The 20,619-nt window shown below is 39.4% G+C and overlaps 1 long non-coding RNA gene across 1 annotated transcript; it reads right to left on the bottom strand.

The window, feature by feature from the left end:
* Positions 1-19,165: 19,165 nt before the first annotated feature.
* On the bottom strand, positions 19,166-20,000 carry LOC122519069. The gene is made up of 2 exons (XR_006304238.1): positions 19,652-20,000; positions 19,166-19,363 (listed from the first exon to the last, which is right to left on the bottom strand). It is a non-coding gene; the product is annotated as an uncharacterized LOC122519069 (long non-coding RNA).
* Positions 20,001-20,619: the final 619 nt, after the last annotated feature.

A 20,619-nucleotide genomic window follows, 5' to 3' on the forward strand; every position in this document is an offset into this window, starting at 1 on the left:
AGGTCTTTCGGATTTCGGCCTCATGGAGGACCCCCCTCATCCGCCTCCATCACTCTGTCCGCTTTTGTATTCGCGTCCTGCCGCGCACTTCCCAAATAAACGACCCCGTAAGTCCTCTTCTGTATGAAGACCATTAACACCATGTCTTCTAGTCTAATATTACTCTCAATTTTTTGTAGGGCCTCCACATAGGAAGCCCCTCCCTCACATGTCAGAGAGACAGCCGCGGTCTCCCTGATCCTTCCTGAGGTTTTCTTCTTTCTTTTTCTTCTTTCTTTTGTTCATTTTTTGTTGGCCCTCCATGGGGCTACGTCCCTCCGCGCGGGACAGCCAGGGGGGGGAACAACAACTCCCGACACCTGATTGCGTGGGCAAGGGCCCCCAAACAGCCATCGTAGCCCTACCCCTTCCGCCTGACCTCTATGAACCCGTCCCTGTCCGGGATGGGGGCCAGTGGCATCGGTGTCACCGACGAGGAGGCAGCTCGTGGTTGGGCCGCGACCCGGGCGTAAGAGCCCCCTCCACTCTTCATTTCACTAAGTTCCTTCTGTATCGCTATTATGGATTTGGTCAACTCGGTAAGTATTCTATTTGTCGACCCGCCGTTCAAATCCTCTTCTCTTCTTGCCGCGGCTAGTCTATCTTCCCCAGCGGATCGGGTCTGACTTGCCCCGACTGCCCTAGTTGGGGCATTGGCACTGCTATCCCTTGTCATCGCGTATCTTTCCAGAAGTGCGTCCTTTCTTCTCACCTCTTTCTTGAGGCGCAGGCATTCCTCCTCTACTTGTTTTAATCGGTCATTTGTGGCCTTGGTTTCTGCCCTAAGCTGTTCTATTTGAACTTGAACGTTAGGGCCACAATTCACCATATTTCTCGCCCGTAGTTCTTTAGCTATTTCTACAATCCCAAGGTTGCAACTTTTCATTCGACCTAATATATCACCTTTGATGTTTCCACAAGTTTTCCGCTTCACTTCGGCCTCCATTGCATGGTCCAGAATCTTCTCAATTAGTCTGCCAGTCTCGATGTTGGAGATCGACGGCTTCTCTGGGAGGACCACATCTGCGTTGGTTAAGTCTACAATCTCTTCTTCTGAGGATGAGGTGTATGCCATTGGCCTCGCCCTTTTCACGTTCTGGCTGTTGAAATGTCAGATTCCATCTCTTCAGAGCACTCGTAGTGCACTTTGGCCCCTCTACAGAGCACTCCCCTCTTCCTGAAACATTGGTCAATTCGCGGGCCAGGTCGCCTACCCGCGAACAGCTTCCCGTAATTGTTTCCAGAGTCAGGGCCGGGTCACCTACCCCAGACTCATAGCAGTTGCAGGATGACGACGGAGGGTGGCCTGCTCTAGCACCACCTAACACCGCCGTTGTGTGGATATCCCTTCCACCCGTTTACTTGCTGATCTTGTACTCATCATCATAATTAATAATTTTTTTGGATGGCACAAGCCAGCAGAAGGAAAAGAAATGAAAGAAGCAAGAGACGAAGAAAAGAGTAGAAAAAGAGGGGATAGAAGAATTAAAGATAGAAATAGCCACACAGAGAGCAATCACACACCATTCATACCATCCCTTTTAGTCGCCTCTTACGACAAGCAGGGAATACTGTGGGAGTATTCTACTACCCCCTACCCACGGGGGGGACCCTGACGCAACCCTGACGCAACCCTGACGCAACCCTGTGGAAAAGTTATACAAAGCATTTATGCACTTATTTTCGTCGCAAAGTACCCTCCTTTCTTCTTACACTAGAGAGCTCTCTTACCTTTGTCTCCGCTATAACTACGCAAAATATCGCTGCCTACTTAGACGCGTCATCCGTCCTTCAATGCGCGTTATTCTCGCTGCTAGCAACTTCAACCTGGGGTAGCCTGAGCTACTACAAATCTATCCTCTGCTGGTAGACCGGCAAACACTGTAAATAGACACCGTTACTCTCGGTGAAAAGAATGGTTGTGTCCGTGCACAACCCCTTAAAACTTAGTAAAGAGTGCGGTTGTGTCCTTGCATAACCCCTTCGAACTTAGTAAAGAGCGCGATTGTGTCCATGCATAACCCCTTCGAACTTACCCTTCGGTAGGTCGGAAGCACACCACAAAAAGAAACAGCTCTCTTATTCAATAAGGCCAATGTGGCGTCACTTTCCTTTATCAGAAACGAACACTCTTTCTCGATATCCAGATCTGGTCTCCCGCGTGCGCCCTCGAGACTCAGGCCCCACGCACTCGTCTCCCCTCTCACATATCTCGAGACGCACGCACATGTACCTTGCAGGCTAAAGGTGGTCTACATGTATCTCTAATGCTCCCGCGCGCCTTCAGGACTCAACTAAGGCAATCATGACCAGTCCTATCTAGGGTTTAATACGGACCAATTTATTGTCACAACGCCGTCGCTACCTAACCTATTCCGCGCGCAATAAAAAACGGTCAAGTACCCTAATTTCACCGAACAGATAATTTGTGATCTGATAGTTTTTGGAATTCCTGTTGTAAGTGGTCAGTGTCTTATTGTTGGTTTTCGGACATGACTAGAATGTCATCAATGTAGATAAAAACAAAGTCTAATTCTCGGAATACGTAGTCAATGTATCTTTGGAAAGTTTGAGTAGCGTTTTTATAAGCTCTCTCTAAGTCAATATTTGAAAATACTTTTTTGTTGTGAACTGTTAGGAAAAGATTTAGATTAGAGGTAGTTAATATTTGTCTGGAACTGTTATGCTGTTAAGTTTGCGATAATCACCACAAAGTTGGTATGTATTATTGTTCAGGAAATAAAATAAAAAATGAGATGAGAAGAACGCCGAGCACCTTACAGTTGCCGTGGTCTGATTTTAAATAATTCCGTTACAAAGTAGGTGGTGGTCACGTGTTACCGTAGTGAGTTTTGTGAGAAGTCTGTTGTAGATTAAGAAGGCTTATGAGACGTTTGGATTATATTAATCCTGTGAGAAGACTTTTAGAGATTATATTAATCTCTTGAGTGTTCTGAGAAACGGAACGAGCTCGACAATGAGAAACTGAGATGACCTTTTAAGAGCACGTCGTAACCGTATGAGAATTTTAACTGTACTGTCCTGGCTGCCGGAAAAGCCGGCGTTACGATGATTCTTCAAGAGAATGCTGGGAAAAGAGGCGTGTCTTCATCACGCCACAACTGTCACGTGGCGCCGTTCGATTTGAATGCTTATCCCAAACAATTATCCTTTTTTTTGGTCATATGTATCGGACTTGCCCATAGACTGCTGGATGGTCGTATTACTCCGTTGTCCAGGAGTCGCGTATCTCCGCTCTAGCTGCATTCGCTTTTTGTCTAAAGAGTTCGCGTGGACGTTCAGTGATGGGTGCTCCTGTGGTGACGATGGTGTGGCTGAAAGCACTCTTTGAGTCTGGCGTGAAGAAGTTTGGTTTCGTAATGTTGATGTAGTTTGTGAGCAAATCTGCGTATGGCATGTTATGACTTAGGGTGGAAATACCATGAATCGTTGGTGTTGTGGCTGTACCCGAGATTGAGAGTGTCGTGTTACTGTCGATTAGTTTGCGGCGTCGCATGTCTATCAGTAAACCGTAGTGTGCCAGGAAATTTGCACCAAGTATGGCTGTGGTTACCTCAGCTATGATGAAAGTTTAGTTGAAGGGACGTCTGAGATCAAGATCGAGAATCATCAATTTAGTACCATAGGTAGTAATGTGCGAGACATTAGCAGCGTATAATTTAAGATGTTGTGCTATGGATTTATCTCCACACAGGTGACGAGGTAGGATGGAGACTATGGACCTGTATCGATCTAGTACTTTAAATTAGTACGTCTGTCGTAGACGTGGAGACAAATTTCTGTTTTCTGAGGAAACGTGGTGCTGGCCTGGTCTGCCTGTACCGCGGACAGCACTTCTAGTTTCCCTGCTTGTTATTCGGTTGTATGAAATTGCATGGTCGTAAGCAATGTTGTGCATCGATTCCAAATTTGCGTTGATAATAACAGATGCCCTCCCTGGAACGTGATCGGCTGCGGGAACGTTGTCCTTGGTTTATCGGACGGCTACGACTGCGTCTATCGTTGCTGCAACAGCTGTGAGAATTATTATTATTATTTGTTTGAATGCGTTTGAGCTCATTGCTTATGCTATCGAATTTAACCAGCAAGCTATTGAGTCTTTCTTCTAAAACGTCCATTCTGGCCTCCAAAGCCTTTTGGTTCTCTGCAGAGATGTTACGGTGCGAGACGGCCATTACATTTGATCCCGCACAACTTTCCAGCATCGCATCCGCCATATCCGCCAATTTTCCCAGCGAGATTCAGTGCAACCTATCAATTATGTCCAGATGTTTGTGGGCATGCATTGGAGGAATCTGGTACGGAGAAATTCTTCGTGAACTAGGTCACCGCTCAGGTTACGCATTTTCATAATAGTTGTGACGGGCGTTTATCACTCAGCTGGAGCTCGTTAAGGTACTTTTGGATCTGTCTCTGTTTTGAATCCGTCAGTCGTTGCAATAATAACCTTATTATAGGGCTATATTTGTCTATTTCTGGCGGTTTGTGGAGAAAGTCCGAGATGTTCTCCATAATATATCTGGAATTAAGGTTTCAAAGACAAGGTCATACTTCCTGGTGTCAGAGGTGATGCGTCGGTTCTTAAAAATTGATTCTATTTGTTGAAACCAAATATCTGGGATGTTCTTCATGAATGGTGGTAATCTAACAGTGACTCCATTCACATAACCTTCGGTGGCAGCAGGTGAAATATGACAAGCTGGTCCTGTTCCATCAGATGTTTGAGAGAATGTAGATGTATGGCCTGGCGTTTGTCTCGTTTTTTCTCGTTGGCTATATCATCGTTCCGTCTAACTGCTCTTGTAACGGGTGGTGAACGAGTTAAGTCGAACGACATGATTCTTGCTGGTCTGAATAGGCTCCTCTTTGTACACTAACAAGGGGACCTTACACTGGGACCCCCACAGATCTTAACGAGCTTTGGTATATTAGTAGTATACTTTTAGGGTGTTATCGTGGTAAAGGGTTTTTTCAAAATGCGCAGTCGTTTTTGAGAAAAAAGGTTTTAAAGTTTTGACTCTTGTTGTATATATGTTTAAATTATTTTAATTTTGATTGTGTATCAAGTGACGCGATAGCGTCAGTAGTAGCGTTCTCGTTTCTCGCGTGGTTAGTCAGTGATCGATCCTTCGTGGGGAAAGTTTTTTTTATTTATTTTTTTTCTTTCTGTTTTCTAATTTTTTTTCATATTTATTAATTTTTATATATACAGGAAAGAGAAAATTATTTATTACAAAAAAATTAGAAATAATAAATTTTTTAAAATCTTGCGCAAATTATAAAGGAAAATTGATTACTTGAATTACAGTTAACATTTTATTTTTTAACTGGATATAAAAATAGATAAATCTTCAATATACTAACAAATAACATTCGTATATATTCTAATCATTAAAAATTTCGTGTAGATATAACATTAAGTTCATGCCTTATTAAAACCAAATGAAAGAGAAATATTTATAAACGTTCATCAGGTTTGTTTTTCAACAGATCTTTTAAAAAGTCGTTGTTTATGTAAAAGTCATCTTTCATTAATTGCGCGAGATGTGAAAAAATTTATTGTTTTGAATGCTTTTACAGTAACTATCACTCTGGAACCTGCGTTTATAAATAATAAATGTACAATAAATGTTAAAAAACCGTAGATATAAAAAAATTATACATGAAATTGTTAATGATTAGAATGTATGCAATTGTTATTTGTTAGTATATTGAAGATTTATCTATTTTTATATACCTGTTAAAAAATAAAATGTTAACTGTAATTCAAGTAACTTTTCTTTATTATTTCGCAAGATTTGAAAAATTTATTATTTCTAATTTTTTTGTAATAAATAATTTTCTCTTTCCTGTATATATATATATAAATTAATAAATATGAAAAAAAATTAGAAAACAGAAAGAAAAAAAATTAATAAAAAAAACTTTCCCCACGAAGGATCGAACACCGACTAGCCGCGCGAGAAGCGAGAACGCTACTACTGACGCTATCGCGTCACTTGATACACAGTCGAAATTAACCACTTGCGGTGCAAGGAAATTCTCGGTTGAGCGTGACAGAACAGTCAAGCAGGAATCACTTCGCGGTGCGTTCAGGAAGCGTTCAGCGGGTGGGTTCCAGAAGAGAAAATAAAGAGGCAGAAGGATAAAATTACATCTGTATCAATATTAAATTCATTTATTAATAATCTTGCATGGTGTGATACTTTTCAAAACAACTTGGAATGTGTAACGCTACAAGACATTTTTTACACTCCCATGTAGAGTTTCATCTCCGTTTATTTATAGAAATAACATCACTGTTTTCGCTATCACTTTCCATTTAACAGTCTGGGGTCAATAACGTGATAACTTTACACGATGAAGAGCAAGCAGAAACTGTGCCTCGGTAAAGAATTTACTGAACGGTGGACGTCATTTATTTTTCTGTAACAATTGCTCAACGACGTGCGTAACACGTCGCTGGCGTTCCGGTAACAAAAGCATGTTGACGTGCGTGGCACGTCTTTCCACCGCAAGTGGTTAAAATAATTTAAAATATATACAACAAAAGTCAAAACTTTAAAACCTTTTTTCTCAAAAACGACTGCGCATTTTGAAAAAACCCTTTACCACGATGACACCCTAAAGTATACTACTAATATACCAAAGCTCGTTAAGATCTGTGGGGTCCCAGTGTAAGGTCCCCTTGTAAGTTATGCGCGCGGCAATAACACGATCTTTATAATCACTTCGATTATTACGCGGCGATAACTCGATCTCTATAGATCACGTCGATTTGGACGCGGTTTTGTGTATCTTCGTTGATCACGTTGGTTAGCATGTGTTTGTTAATCTTTTTTGATCACGTCGGTTAGCACATGTTTGGTAATTTTTTTTGATCACGTCGGTTAGCACGTGGTTTAGTAATCTTTTTTGATCACGTCAGGTACACCAATTGTAGCTTGTTCACTAATATTCAAAATAATTAATTTACTGGGGAGAAATATTATATGAATATCTTTTATTTTAAACTCATCAGAAAGGATTTATATAAAATATATAACAAGCTTAACAAGTATCTCAAAGAGGAAAAGGAAGTAGGAACTTGTGTTCACGTTTTTGGTCGCTGCTAGTGAGTACGCGTGTGTCTCACTCGGTGGTTGGAACGGAAGAGAGCGAATAGCAGCGGTTATTCATGTACATGGAATTTTTTTTGGTTATTAGTTTCGCTACCAGAGGCGAGACGGTAAGAGTGCCGGAGGCGCCAAGCTTTGATGTGATGGTAACACCTCCGTTTTATGCGGAGCCACTTTAAGGCCTAATCTCTGAATTATACTAACAAGGACCTCTAGGTCCTGTTCCGCAGCTATTATTGCCTATGATAGGTCCCGCCCCGCTGAATGGAGGGTCGTGTCATCCGCATAGCAGACCACGCGGGACCCCCCTGGCAGAGGGACTCGGAGGACACCATCATAGGCAATGTTCCAAAGAGTTGGGCCTAGGACCGAGCCCTGCGGTACCCCACACGTCACCTGTCTTTTATACACTCTGCCTTTCGATGAAGAGCAGAAGCAGGTCACACAAGTAGTCTTTCACTTATTTAAAAGGTAGGCGGGGAAATCGTTAGCCTCCATGACACCTATAATTTTCTCCCAGGGGAGTGAATTGAAAGCATTACTGATATCAAGGGTTACTAGTATGCCCACACGCCGATTTTCCGCGCACTTTTGTATATAGTTCCGCACATCAAGATAGCTCCAATAGTGGAGCGACCAGTACGGAAACCATGCGGCACTGATGACAGCACGTTTCCAGTATCTATAAATTCGCTCACCCTGGAGACGATGACCCTCTCAAACAACTTCCCCGCCTTATCCAAAATACATATTGGTCTATACGAGCTTGGCAGATCGATCCTCATGTCTGTCCTCTTTTTGACCAGCACAAGCTTGGCCCTCTTTCAGGCTTGTAGGAAGATACCCCTTTCCAGGCAAGCCGTGAAGTACTCGGCCATCTACTAGCTGCAGCGTACCGCTGCCTCCTTCACGACCCAGCCTGGGACACTTTCTGGCCCCGGAGCTCTTCCGCAGCTGATCTTTTTGGCAGCTCTTCCGACCTCCTCAGCTGTCACCAAAATCCTATCCCGAACCTCATTGGGAACACTCGGAGCCACGGATCGTCTTCCCTCAGGAAAGAGTGTCGTGATGACCTTAGCTATGAGAGGAGGATCTAGCGCCTCTGTAGTTGGAATGACACGAGCCCTAAGTTTGTCCATTACCAACCTATAGGGCCTCCCCCATCGATCCTCGTCAATCGTGGATATAAAGTCTTTCCAGGCAATCGCCTTAGCCTTTTTAATAGCCCGGACCAAGTCCTTTTCGTCTCTCTCCTAGCCTCTAGACACGTTTAGATCCTATTTGGGTCACCGCCCCGTCTGGCCCTCAGGTAGCGCCTTTTAGCCGCAGTTGCCGTCGCTCGCAGAGTCGCGATTTCCCGCGTCCACCATGGCACCTCATGTCTCCTGTTCCGAGCGTTCCTAACCCTTAAAATAGACGCGTCGCATGCACTAACCAGAGTATCATTAATCCACTTAAACAGTTCACGTACGACACTGTCACTGTTTACCGAGCGCGACCACACACCAGATATGAGAGCTGCAGCGAGAATGTCATCGTCCACAGCTTTCGCATTCCACTTAGGGAAGCCACTGGTCCTCGAGCGTAAGCTTCGGAAGCCCGTAGCCTCATGACTGTACTCAAATACAACTTATAAGTGGTCCGAAAGAGGACTTAGCCTCATCTTCCCTCCAATCCGATAAGCGGACACCAGCAGCTGACGAGCCCCACGTAAGGTCGATAACGCTCGACCCTTGCGGCTGAACACACGTTTGGCGGCCAGCTTGGTTAAACAAGCTAAGGTCTAACCTATTCGCCCCATATACAGAGCAACTCACTCCTAAGGTTGCTTCTGCCTTCCGGATCCCACCTGGTGGACGGGCATTAAATCACAGCCACCAGTGATGAAGGGCAGGAAACCTTCGGTAGAAGAGCTCTTCGAGCTCATCAAGGAGTCTACAAAACATATCAATTTTCTTGCTGGGAGGACTCGCTTTGAAGTAGTGATCCATGGTACCTGTAAGAACATGAAATTGCATTAACAATGATTATCCTTTCACGTGCATATAACGAGGAATGCATCTAAAAAGAATTTAATTAATATCGATGATTTTAATTGTAAACTAATACACTTCAATGTAATTTCGATAAATACATAGTCGAAAATTGAATTTTTTGTGTATTTAATAGATAATAATTTTCAATCTACATAAAATATAGTACAATAAAAGACTTCCGGTAGGAGCGCGAGAAAGAGTGGTCGTGTGGAAGAAAGATCCCTAAAAAGATTGATAAGTAGAAGATTAAAGGGTAAAAGGAGGAGCAACTGGAATAGAGAAGGAAGGGTAAAGTAAAGGAAGAGAGTTAAGAGGTCTGGAAGGATTAAAAGAAGAGGACGCCTGTAGAGAGGTTAGAAGAGGATAAAGGGTAAAGAAGGATAAAGGACGCCTGTAGAGTAAGGTTAAGATAGAGGATAAAGCGGCAGAAGAGTAGATAAGAAGATTATGCTTCGAGAAGGAGAACCAGGATAAGGAGATGAATGAGAAGCTGGGCAGAATGGAAAAGAAAATAGAAAGTTTGATTAGCATTTTAGAAAAAAGGGAAGAGGAATGGAAAGAGGAGAAGAAATTGTGGATGAGAGAAAGGCAACAATGGATGGAGGAAAAGAAATCACTGGAACAGAGAATATACAGGCTGGAATGGGTTAAGGAAAGAGGTGAGAGAGAGAAGAGAAGGAATAATATTGTGATAAGGGGTACAAACATGGAGAAGAAATTTGGAAAAAAAGGTGGAAGAGTTTATCGAAAAGAATATTAAAGTAAAGGTTAAAGTGGAGAAAGCTACAGAAGTAAAGTGAGTAAGGGGCAGAGAGAGAAAAAATTAGTGGTAGTAAAGCTGGAGAATAAGGAAATGAGGGATCAGGTAATGAGGAATAAGAAGTACTTAGAAAGAGGAGTGTATATAGATAGGGACATGACGATAAAGGAAAGGGAGATCCAGAGGATGATTTTAGATAAGGCAAGAGAACAGAGGTGTAATGGAAAAAGAGCTAGAGTAGGTCATATGAGGTATTAATAGAGAGGATGGATGAGGTATGATGAGTGGAGGGAGGAGTTTGTGGAGGAGGGAAAGGAGAGAAGGAAGGATTGAGAGGAACAGGAAGTTAAAAAGGAGGAGGAGAGGAAAAAAAGAATGAGTATGTGTGTGGAATATAGCGGGGGTGTAAGTAAGGACAAAGAAGTGTGGAAGTATCTGAGTGGCTTTGAGGTGGTAATATTAGTAGAGACTTGGTTGGAGAAAGATAAATGGGCAGGGTTAGAAGGGAAATTGCCAAGAGAGTTTGAGTGGAAATGTGTAGCAGCAACAAGAAATTATAGTAAAGGCAGCAAGCAAAGGAGGAATAATAGTAGGAATTAATAAAAGGGTGATGGGTTATGGGAAATTTGAGGTTTGGAATGAGAATATAGTTATGCAGGAGATAAGGCAGGGAGGACAGATTTGGAAAATAGTAGGGGTGTACAGCCAAGATATAGTAAGGACAATGGAAATTATAAGAGGAAAAGTAAAGTCAAAGGAAAAGGATGTGTTTTGTTAGTGGGAGATTGGAATGCAAGAACCGGTAATGAGGGAGGATGGGTAGAGGAAACGGATAGGGAAAGTAAGAGAGTTAAAGTAAGACAGTCAAAAGATGAAACAATAAATGAGGAAGGAAGAAGACTTGTAAAGGAAATAGCAGAAGAAGGATGGTGCATAGTAAATGGGCAGAAAGGAGAGGAAGGAGAGTTCACATATATTGGTAGCAGGGGAATCGGTGATAGATTATGCTATTGGGAATCAGGAGGCTTTTGACCAGATAAAGGAAATGAGAATAGGGCATAGAACGGAGGCAGATTATATGCCGTTAGAAGTATACTTAGAGGAAGAAGTAAAATTAAAGGCAGAGGAAGAGAAGGTAGAAAAGGAGATAGAAAGAAGAATTTGGTCCAGGGAGGTGATTGAGCAGTATCATGAAAGGTGTAAAGGTTGGTTGGGAAAGAAGAGGAGATAGAGGGAAGGTGGGAAGAGATAAAGGAGGTAATAAAGAGTAGTACCTAAAATGAAGAAGCGAGTCAAGGCATGGAAGTTGGGAGATAGAAAATGGTATGATAAGGATGGAAAGGAAAAAAGAGGGAATTAAGGAAAATTCTGAAGTCATGGAGGAAAAAGGAAGTACAAAGGAGTTTTTATTTAGGCAAAAAAAGAGAGTACAGGAATTGGTGTGAGGCAAAAAGGAAAAGGTTTGAAAGTTTAGAAGAGGAGAAGTTAAAAAATGCAACAGGTGAAGGAGAGGAATGGAGGTATATTAGTAGGTTCAGAAAGAAGCGGAATGAAGAGATAAGCAAAAAGTCAGGATAGACATTGGAGAAAACATTTCATGGAAAAGTTAGGAGGAAAGGAAAGAAGGGGAAGAGAACAGAGGGCAGGAGGAGGGAAGAGGTAGAACAGCAGATAGAGGAGCAGAAGAATTGGTCAAGAAAGAATTTTGAGACAGGTCAATAAACTTAAGTTAGGAAAGGCACTGGGGGAGGATAAGTTAGAAAATGAAGTGTGGAAAATATGCCAAAAGAAGTGGAGACAGCGCTGTGGGAGTTGTTGAGGAAAATATGGAAAGAGGGGGAAATACTGGAACAGTGGAGAAGAGGGACAATGTGCATGATTTATAAAAAAGGGGATAAGATAGTATAGAAAATTACAGAGGAGTAACTTTACTTGTACAGCATATAAAATATATGTTAGTATGCTGAATGAAATGCTGAAAAAGAAGATAGAGGGTAAATTAGCGGAGAGCCAGTTTGTTTTAGAGAGAAGAGAGGAGTAGTAGAGGCGATATATACGGTTAAACATATTGTAGATGAGAAATTATGTAAACCGAAAGGAAAAATTTTTGCATGTTTTGTGGACCTTAAGGAGGCGTTTGACAGGGTGGATAGAGAAGTATTAAAAGAGATTGAGGGAGATGGGGGTGGGAATTAAGCTAAGTAGGAGGATTTGACATTTACAAAGAAACAATAAATGTAATCAAAGTAGGAGAGGAAGAAGCGGAGGAATTTTTGACTGAAAAGGGAGTAAGACAAGGATGCCCGTTAAGTCCAACTTTGTTTAATGTGGATATGGCGGACTTAGAAGAGGAGATGAGAAAAGGGCAAGAAGGAGGATGTAGAGTTGGGAACGAAAGGTGTGGAGCGTATCATATGCAGACGATATAGTATTAATTGCAGATAGAGAAGAAGAATTGAAAGGTATGATAAGAAGGTTTAAGAAATACCTGGAAAAGAAGAAGATGATATTAAGTGATACAAAAACGAAAATTATGGTATTTAAAAAAGAAAAGGTAAGGATAGACTGTGGAAGTGGGGTGATAGAGAATTAGAGGAAGTGGAGGAGATAAGATACCTAGGTATATTACAGAAGAATGGAAGGAATGAGAGGCATTTGGAGGAGAGGAAGAGGAAAGCAATAATCGTAATGAAGAATGCGTGGAGTATAGGAGAAAGGATATTTAAAAAAAGCTACAGAAGAAGAAAGAAATTGTTTACAGCGTTAGTGGAGAGTGTAGCGTTATTTGGAGCGGAAATATGGGGATGGGAGGAAGATGAGAGGCTGGAAAGTGTACAAAGAAGATATATGAAATGGACCTTAGGGTTAGATAGTAATACGCCAAATATATAGTGGAGGAAGAATGTAATATGAAAAATGAGAATTAAACATAAGAAGAGCGTTAAATTCGAAGAGAAGATAAGGGATTCGGATATAAAATTGGTGAAGGAATGTATAAGAGAAAGGGATAGAGATAGAGAAAGAGAGAAAATAGGGAAAGAAAGATGAGGGTCGGAATAATAAGAAGAGAGAGAATAAAGGAATCAAGATTATGAGAGGTATGGAGTTCAAAGAGGAGGTAAGAGAAAAGATATTATTGAACATGGAAAGGAAATTCAAGGAAGAGAGAAGGGATAAGATAGGTAATTCAAGGTATAATGCGATATACAAGTATATAAGAGTAGAGGAAGAACCAGAATATTTGAAAAAGGATATGTCAAGGGATAGGAAAATAATAGCAAGATTCAGATGCGGGAATGAATGCAAAAGCAGAGAGTTTTGGAAAGGGGAGGAAGAGAAGAGGTGTAGATTGTGCAATAAAGGAGAGGAAGATTACATGCACATACTGGGAACATGTGAAGTAACGAGGAGTGAGGTTGGAATAGAAGAGATACTAAGTCAGGATGCGAAGGAGGCAGAAATATTAAAACGAGTGATAGAAAGAGAAGGGAAGCGGAGAGGGTTTGAGAGAAAAGTGTTAAGATAATTTTTTGTGTTTTATATTAAGTCAGTTTTTAAGTTTGTTAGTAGTAAGTTGTTATGTTGGTAATATAGTGTATCTAGGATGTTATAGGTAATATGTTCATGGTTTAATGGCAAAGTATTATAAGAGATTGTAGAAGGGAGATTGTAAGGGAAGTCCTCCAAACCCGAAAGGGGCGGAGTAAGAAAATAAATAAATAAAATAAAAATAGTAAATAAAAAAAAACGGGGTGTGTGTACTTATGTACGCACGTCAGAAGTTATACTTCTTTGGCGTACCAAAATGAAATATAGTATCAACAACCTCAAAAATAATTGCAAAAAAAATAAGTAATAATCTATGTATTTATACATGAAGAATAAGAAGGGTTGAATTAAAATAAGAAATAAAATAAGAAATAAAAAATTAATAAGAAATAAGAAATAAAAAATTCATCAAATAATAATTTTTTGAGGTAAATTTTCTTCGCCAGGTGCAATACGTAAATATTTGTTCTTCATCCCACATATGTCGGTTGGTGCGCCGTAAGACTCTCTTCTACAGGAATGTAAAATATGAATCATCAATTTTAATATCGTACATCTATACAACGGAGGCGGTATTAAAAATTGTAGCCAAGCTTTAATTGTACGCTTGTTAACAATGCCATATAAGTAACTAGATCGGTAAATTTTCTTACGTTTAATATGTACATTTATACAATAATCGTCATCGATATTTCTTTGAAGAGATTTGACCATTGTATTAACTGAAACAGGGAGGGTAATTAATTGACCATAACTGGCCTATTTACCATTCACATGTCTCAGACGTCTGATCTGCATAAAAGAAATACGAGGCGAAATTAATCTTTCAAAACTAAATATAAAGGTGGTAGATGCTAAGGTACATCTGGATATTGAAGCCGTTATATGTTGATATTAGAGGAAGTTGATATTAGAGGAATATTCTTCTTGTTTAAAGCTTGTATGCATGTATTACAAAGCTTAGTATTTTCCATAAGTACATTAGGTATAAATTGTATTAGAATATCCTTATGTTCATTAGATGGCTCTTTTATATCCTCTTTAAACACAATCTGTCACATACTGAGCATGGATGTTCAAATGAATTGCCCACGAATTTATTAAATTCCGTTGATAGGTTTTAAATTGATGGTAATTGCTATATGGTAAAGAAGGATCTAAATCCATATCAATTTGCTCGCCAGTGGAATTATACTAACTGGTCTGAAGAATTAGAATAAATATAGTGTACATCTGATTGAGTAATTCCTGATCCATGATTGTGTTCTTGTAACGAATTGCGTTCTTCATCCGGTACAATGTCTTGATTAGACAATACATGTATAAATCGAAGCGTCAGCTAAATTTGATTATTTCGTGCTCGAGATCGTGAAACTTTGCCTCATGTTTGTTGATGTAGTTTTTTTTTTGATGTTAATAACCTTGAGACACGGCATAGAAGAATTTTCCATATGCACATCAGCTTGCACAATAATATAGTTGTGATTGTTATCTTTTGCAGTATACAACGATGCATCTTGAAGAAGTAAAAGTAAAAAAAAAAGACCAATTCCCAATGTATCAAAAGAAGTATAAATTCAAAAATAATAATTAGCAGTACTATTAGTTATTGCTGTGAATTTAAATTATATAAATTTGTACCGGTAATCATAGGCTGAGCCGATGGTTCAGAAGTCACTAGTAAATTCGAAGTCGATGGGGCGCATAAAGTTCCATTCGCAGACAATTGGTTTTCTTGAAGAAATAAATGTAAAATAAATGTCAAAAAATAAAATAATGTAATAACTTCAAAGAACTTCAAATAACTTTAAAACATAAAGACCAAATAAAAAAAAAATAATTAGCAATTATATTAGTTATTGCTGAGACATTTAAATTATTTAAATTTGTAATTAATCACAGGCTTAGCCGATGGTTCGCAAAGTAAATTAGAAGTTGACGGAGTACATAAGATTTCATTCGCAGGCAATTCATATGCTTTTTGAATCATTTTTCTTCGCAGCCAATGAACCCTACAACGTTTTGCATTAGCGTGCATTATGTTTTCCTTATTTTCCTCATTATTTTCCTTATTTTCCTCATTATTTTCCTTATTTTCCTCATTATTTTCCTTATTATTTTCCTTATCATTTCCTTATTTTCCTCATTATTTTCCTTATTTTCCTCATTATTTTCCTTATTTTCCTCACTATTTTTCTTATTTACCTCATTATTTTCCTTATTTTCCTGATTCTTTTTCCTACGAAGACGATAATCTCTACATTTCTCTGCATTAGTTGTAGGCATATTGAAAATTTAAACAGAAATTGAAATGTATACTGATCCTGGTCAATAAGAAAGCTGCAAGAGATTATAGTTTAATAATAAATTCAAAATTGAAAAAATTAAAATAATTAAAATAACTAAAATAAAATAAATAAATTTTCAACAATAACTAATAACAAATAATAAAATTTAAACTATAGATAAATGTGAACGCTTAATCTTAATTTTTGTATTGTTGCTAAGAGAATAGTTGGAGATCTACGTCCGATCGGCACTATTGTTTTATTAATTTAAATCGCAACGTGTCCAGCAACTTTCTGTACGATTTTCTAGCCAATCTTTAGTGAATCTGAAAACTTAAGCAACACAACATTTACTTCTCCATCTTCATTTTATTGAATATGAAATAACTACAATTTTCCCGAATGCCAATATATACTCTACATTTGTAAATAAAATAAAATATAACTTTAATAAAAACTTTAATAAAATAAAGATAATAAATACAATTTAAATAAAATACAATTAATAACAAAATTAATAAAATAAAACAACAAATAAGAAAAAGAAAAACTCTTGGTTAAGTAAATACAAAGTATAATACTATATTGGCTCTTCAGACAAAAAGCCTTGTAGCTTAAAAGCTCTGGTTGATAAATTAAACATAATAAGGAATTGCGGTTTTAACAAAAAATTAAACACGAATCTCACCTCTTGCTCGCTTCGCTTGTATACTGATTCAACAAAAAGTTTCGCGTCCAGTGAAAGAATAGGACGAGTGCTTTGTTTAATAGGCCCAGCAGGGCGTGCTTAGCAACGGTTTAAAAAAGTGGAGAGGGACGATAAGAATATTTCGTTATTTTCTGTTTTTAATTTAGATTGAAAAGAAGTATACTTCAAAACAATCACAATAAATTCATTGCACAATACGTTTCCATTCTTTTATGCTACACTCTCCATATTTTTATAATTAATTACAGATTACCTATCATAATGATAACATATTACACGGTTCAACATTAAATTTGACTTTGATTGCAAAGCATTAAATTTCGGTAGTTTAGGTCGTAATAAGACGGAAAAAAAATATATGGCATGAAAAACTTTGCTTTTGTGCTTAGAAGACTGATTGAACGAAATTTTTAAAAATCTCGGATTTTAATTTTTGATTGAAAATAAAACTATTGAAATAAAAATGTTTATTATTTTATTAAGTTTTACTATCAAATTAGCTTACAGAAAAGTGGAAAATAACTTAAAAGTGCACACTTTTACTTTTTCTTTTATGTTCATAGCTACTTTCTCTCAATAAACCCCAATATAGTCGCCATTATGTTTTCATTGTATTGGCCTTGATAGCGTTGTTCAAAATTCATGATGTCCTGATGGAAACGTTCTCCTTGCTCTTCGGAATAGGCTCGCATATTTTTTTAAATTTATCCAAATGAGCATGCAGCATATGTACTTTTAATGACATCCTGCAGCCCATTGCCTTAAAATTTGTAAGCATATCCTCAACCAACTTTTCGTAGTTTTCAGCTTTATTATTTCCTAAAAATCCAGAAACTACTGCTTTAAAAACTGTTCCAACTTGCTTTTTGAGTACGATTCAGCAACGTTGGAAATTTTTTATCGGCGAAAATCTGTCTTATTTGCGGACCAACAAAAACCCCAGCTTTAACCTTTGCTTCCGATAACTTCGGAAAAAATTTTTTTAAGTATCCAAAAGCTTCTGAAGTTTCATCCAGTTTTTTAACAAATTGTTTCATCAACCCTAACTTAATGTGCAAAGGCGGCATTAACACTTTTCCGCTTCAACAATCGGCTCAAATTTGACGTTCTGTTTTCCGACACACAATTCTGTTCTTACAGGCCATGACCGTTGAATATAGTGTTTAGAATCCGCTCTGCTATCCCACAAGCACAAATAACACGGATACTTTGTATATCCACCCTGTAGCCCCATTAAAAATCCCACCATTTTAAAATCTCCAATCAGCTCCCAGTTATACTCACGATACTTTACAGATTCAAGCAAAATTTTGACACTTTCATAATTTCTTTAAGATGTACTGAGTGAGCAATTGGAAGAGTCGGAAATTTATTTCCGTTGTGCAATAGAACTGCTTTTAAACTTTTTGTAGAGCTGTCATGAATAAACGCCATTCGCTAGGGACACAGGGTATGCCAATTGCTTCAAACATACCTTTAATGTCATTACAAAAACAAAGTCCATCTTCCTTCGTGAAAAACGTTGCAAACATTTCATGCCTAGTCCGCTGATCCGTGATCTTAACATCATCAAGCAAATTCCACTGTTTTAACCGAGAGCCTAGAAGCTCTGCTTTATTTTTTGGCAAATTTAAATCTCTAATTAGATCGTTAAAATCTTCTGAAGTAATGAGATAGTGTTTTGGTTGTTCAGGTGTAGGCAAAAACTCCTTATCGGAATTACTTTTATAAGAACTAAAAGATGAGCTACTTTTCTGCGATAATTTTTTTGGTTGCTCAGGTACTGGTCGTGTCAGGTCGTGAGCAATTGGAGCAGAAGAAGATTCGAGGTCAGGATATTCAATAGGTTTTGCATTTTTACCTCTACGTCTTTTACTTGGATTCACCATACAAAAGTAGCAGTCAGTAATATGGTCTTTTGGTTCTCGCCAAATCCTTGGTATTGCAAATTTCATAGACCATTTCTCACCTCGATACCAACCTAAAAATATAAAAATAAAAATTAATATGTCTATTATTTTGGATTCATCGCTTAATTAAATAAAAATTGCTTACCTTCCAAACACCTTTTACAATAACTACAAGCAACATGTGGAGCCCATGGCTTATCTTGATTCCGTACAGGACATTCAAAATATGCTTCATAGGCTTCACAGAGAACGTGAGATGTCTTTAGTTCATATTTCACGTCTCGAACTTATCCCTCTCTTTAGTAACTAACACCTCTGCCCGCTCCCTAGTCCCTTTTTCCTCTGCCCGGGATGTCGCGGCTTTCTATTGGCGGGACGGCTGTCCAATCACATGTAATGATTGCACCACCGCCAGTCGGAGCGCCAAAGTACTCCCCTCCAGAGTTCTACAAGTTGACTCGTTGTTTGGCTTTAGCGCCCGGGTATGTTCTTAATTCAGGGACCTGCGAAGCTTGCGCTGTGTCGCTGGCTGGAATTCTGTAACATCTAAAAATGCAGGTTTTAGTCTCTCGATTGAAATGTTGCATGGCTTGCCTTTTACCAACACCGTGTAAAGCTTCTGGTTAACTCGAGCCAAAATTTCATAAGGGCCGTGATACGGTGGTTGTAGCGGTTGCCGTATCGTATCGTCTCTTAAAAAGGCGTGTGTTGCTTGCTGCAACCCTTTATGCACAAAAGGTACATTCTTTGCGTGATGTGCTGCCTCTCTAGGGCGAATTCTTCGCATCCGCTCTCTTAGGTCCTGTACGAATATTTCCGGTTTAACTCGTAAATGATTGTCCTCGAAAAACTCTCCAGGCAGTTTGAGTGTTGAACCATACAGCATTTCTGCCGTCGAGCATTTGATATCTTCTTTATAAGCTGTGCGCAACCCTAGAAGAACTATTGGCAATACTTCTAACCAATTTTTCTCTTTTCCTAGTTGGCAAACTATCGCTGTCTTTAGTGTTCGATGCCATCTTTCCAAAATACCGTTTGATTGAGGGTGATATGGTGAAGACCTTGTTCTCGAACACCCCAATGCCGTCGAGCATTTGATATCTTCTTATAAGCTGTGCGCAACCCTAGAAGAACTATTGGCAATACTTCAACCATTTTTCTCTTTTCCTAGTTGGCAAACTATCGCTGTCTTTAGTGTTCGATGCCATCTTTCCAAAATACCGTTTGATTGAGGGTGATATGGTGAAGACCTTGTTCTCGAACACCCCAATAGCTCGGTCAATTTTTTGAACAGTTCTGCTTCGAATTGCGATCCTTGGTCCGTAGTGATGACCGTAGGCACTCCAAATCGCGCTACCTATGTCTCGATAAACGCTCTTGCTACTGACTCTGCTGTAATGTCAGCAATCGGGATTGCTTCTGGCCATCTCGTAAATCGGTCTATCATAGTAAGACAATACCTAAACCCTTTGCAGACAGGTAACGGCCCGATAAGATCTAAGTGAATGTGACGAAAACGTTCATCTGGTATTGCAATTTTGTCGGGCATTGCTTTATTGTGTCGTTGTATTTTTGTTGCCTGATAGGGTAAACACGTCCTTGACCATAGCGCGATTTGCTTGTTCATCCCTGACCATACAAACTTCTGTCTTATTTGCTGTCTGGTAGTCCTTGCACTCGGATGTGCTAGCCCATGTACTACGTCAAAGATCTTTTTCCTCAATACCTTAGGGACATAAGGTACAATAGCTTCTTCCCTACTCTCGCAGTATAATGGACATTCCTGCCCTGCCAATGTAAATGGTCTAAGTTGTAATTTGGAACTGCTAGCTAAGATGTGCTTTAGCTCCTCATCTCTACTTTGTTCGAGAGCTAACTCTTCTGTAGAAACTATTACTGGGACGTTGACAGCTTCTATACGGGACAGTGCGTCTGCCACAATGTTCTCAGAACCCCCCACATGGACAATCTGAGTGGAGAACTGTGCAATAAACTCTAGCTGTCTCGCCTGACGCGGTGATGCCTTATTTAACCTCTGCTGAAATGCAAAAGTTAAGGGCTTGTGGTCCGAACGTATTGTTAACTGCCTTCCTTCGATGAAATCTTTCGAATATTTAATTGCTTCGTATATCGCCAGTAACTCACGGTCATACGTGCTGTACCGACGTTGCGTCTCCGAAAGTTTTTTT

Source organism: Polistes fuscatus, unplaced genomic scaffold (genome assembly GCF_010416935.1).
Source record: "Polistes fuscatus isolate 324 unplaced genomic scaffold, CU_Pfus_HIC Scaffold29, whole genome shotgun sequence".
NCBI classification, from domain to species: Eukaryota; Metazoa; Arthropoda; class Insecta; order Hymenoptera; family Vespidae; genus Polistes; species Polistes fuscatus.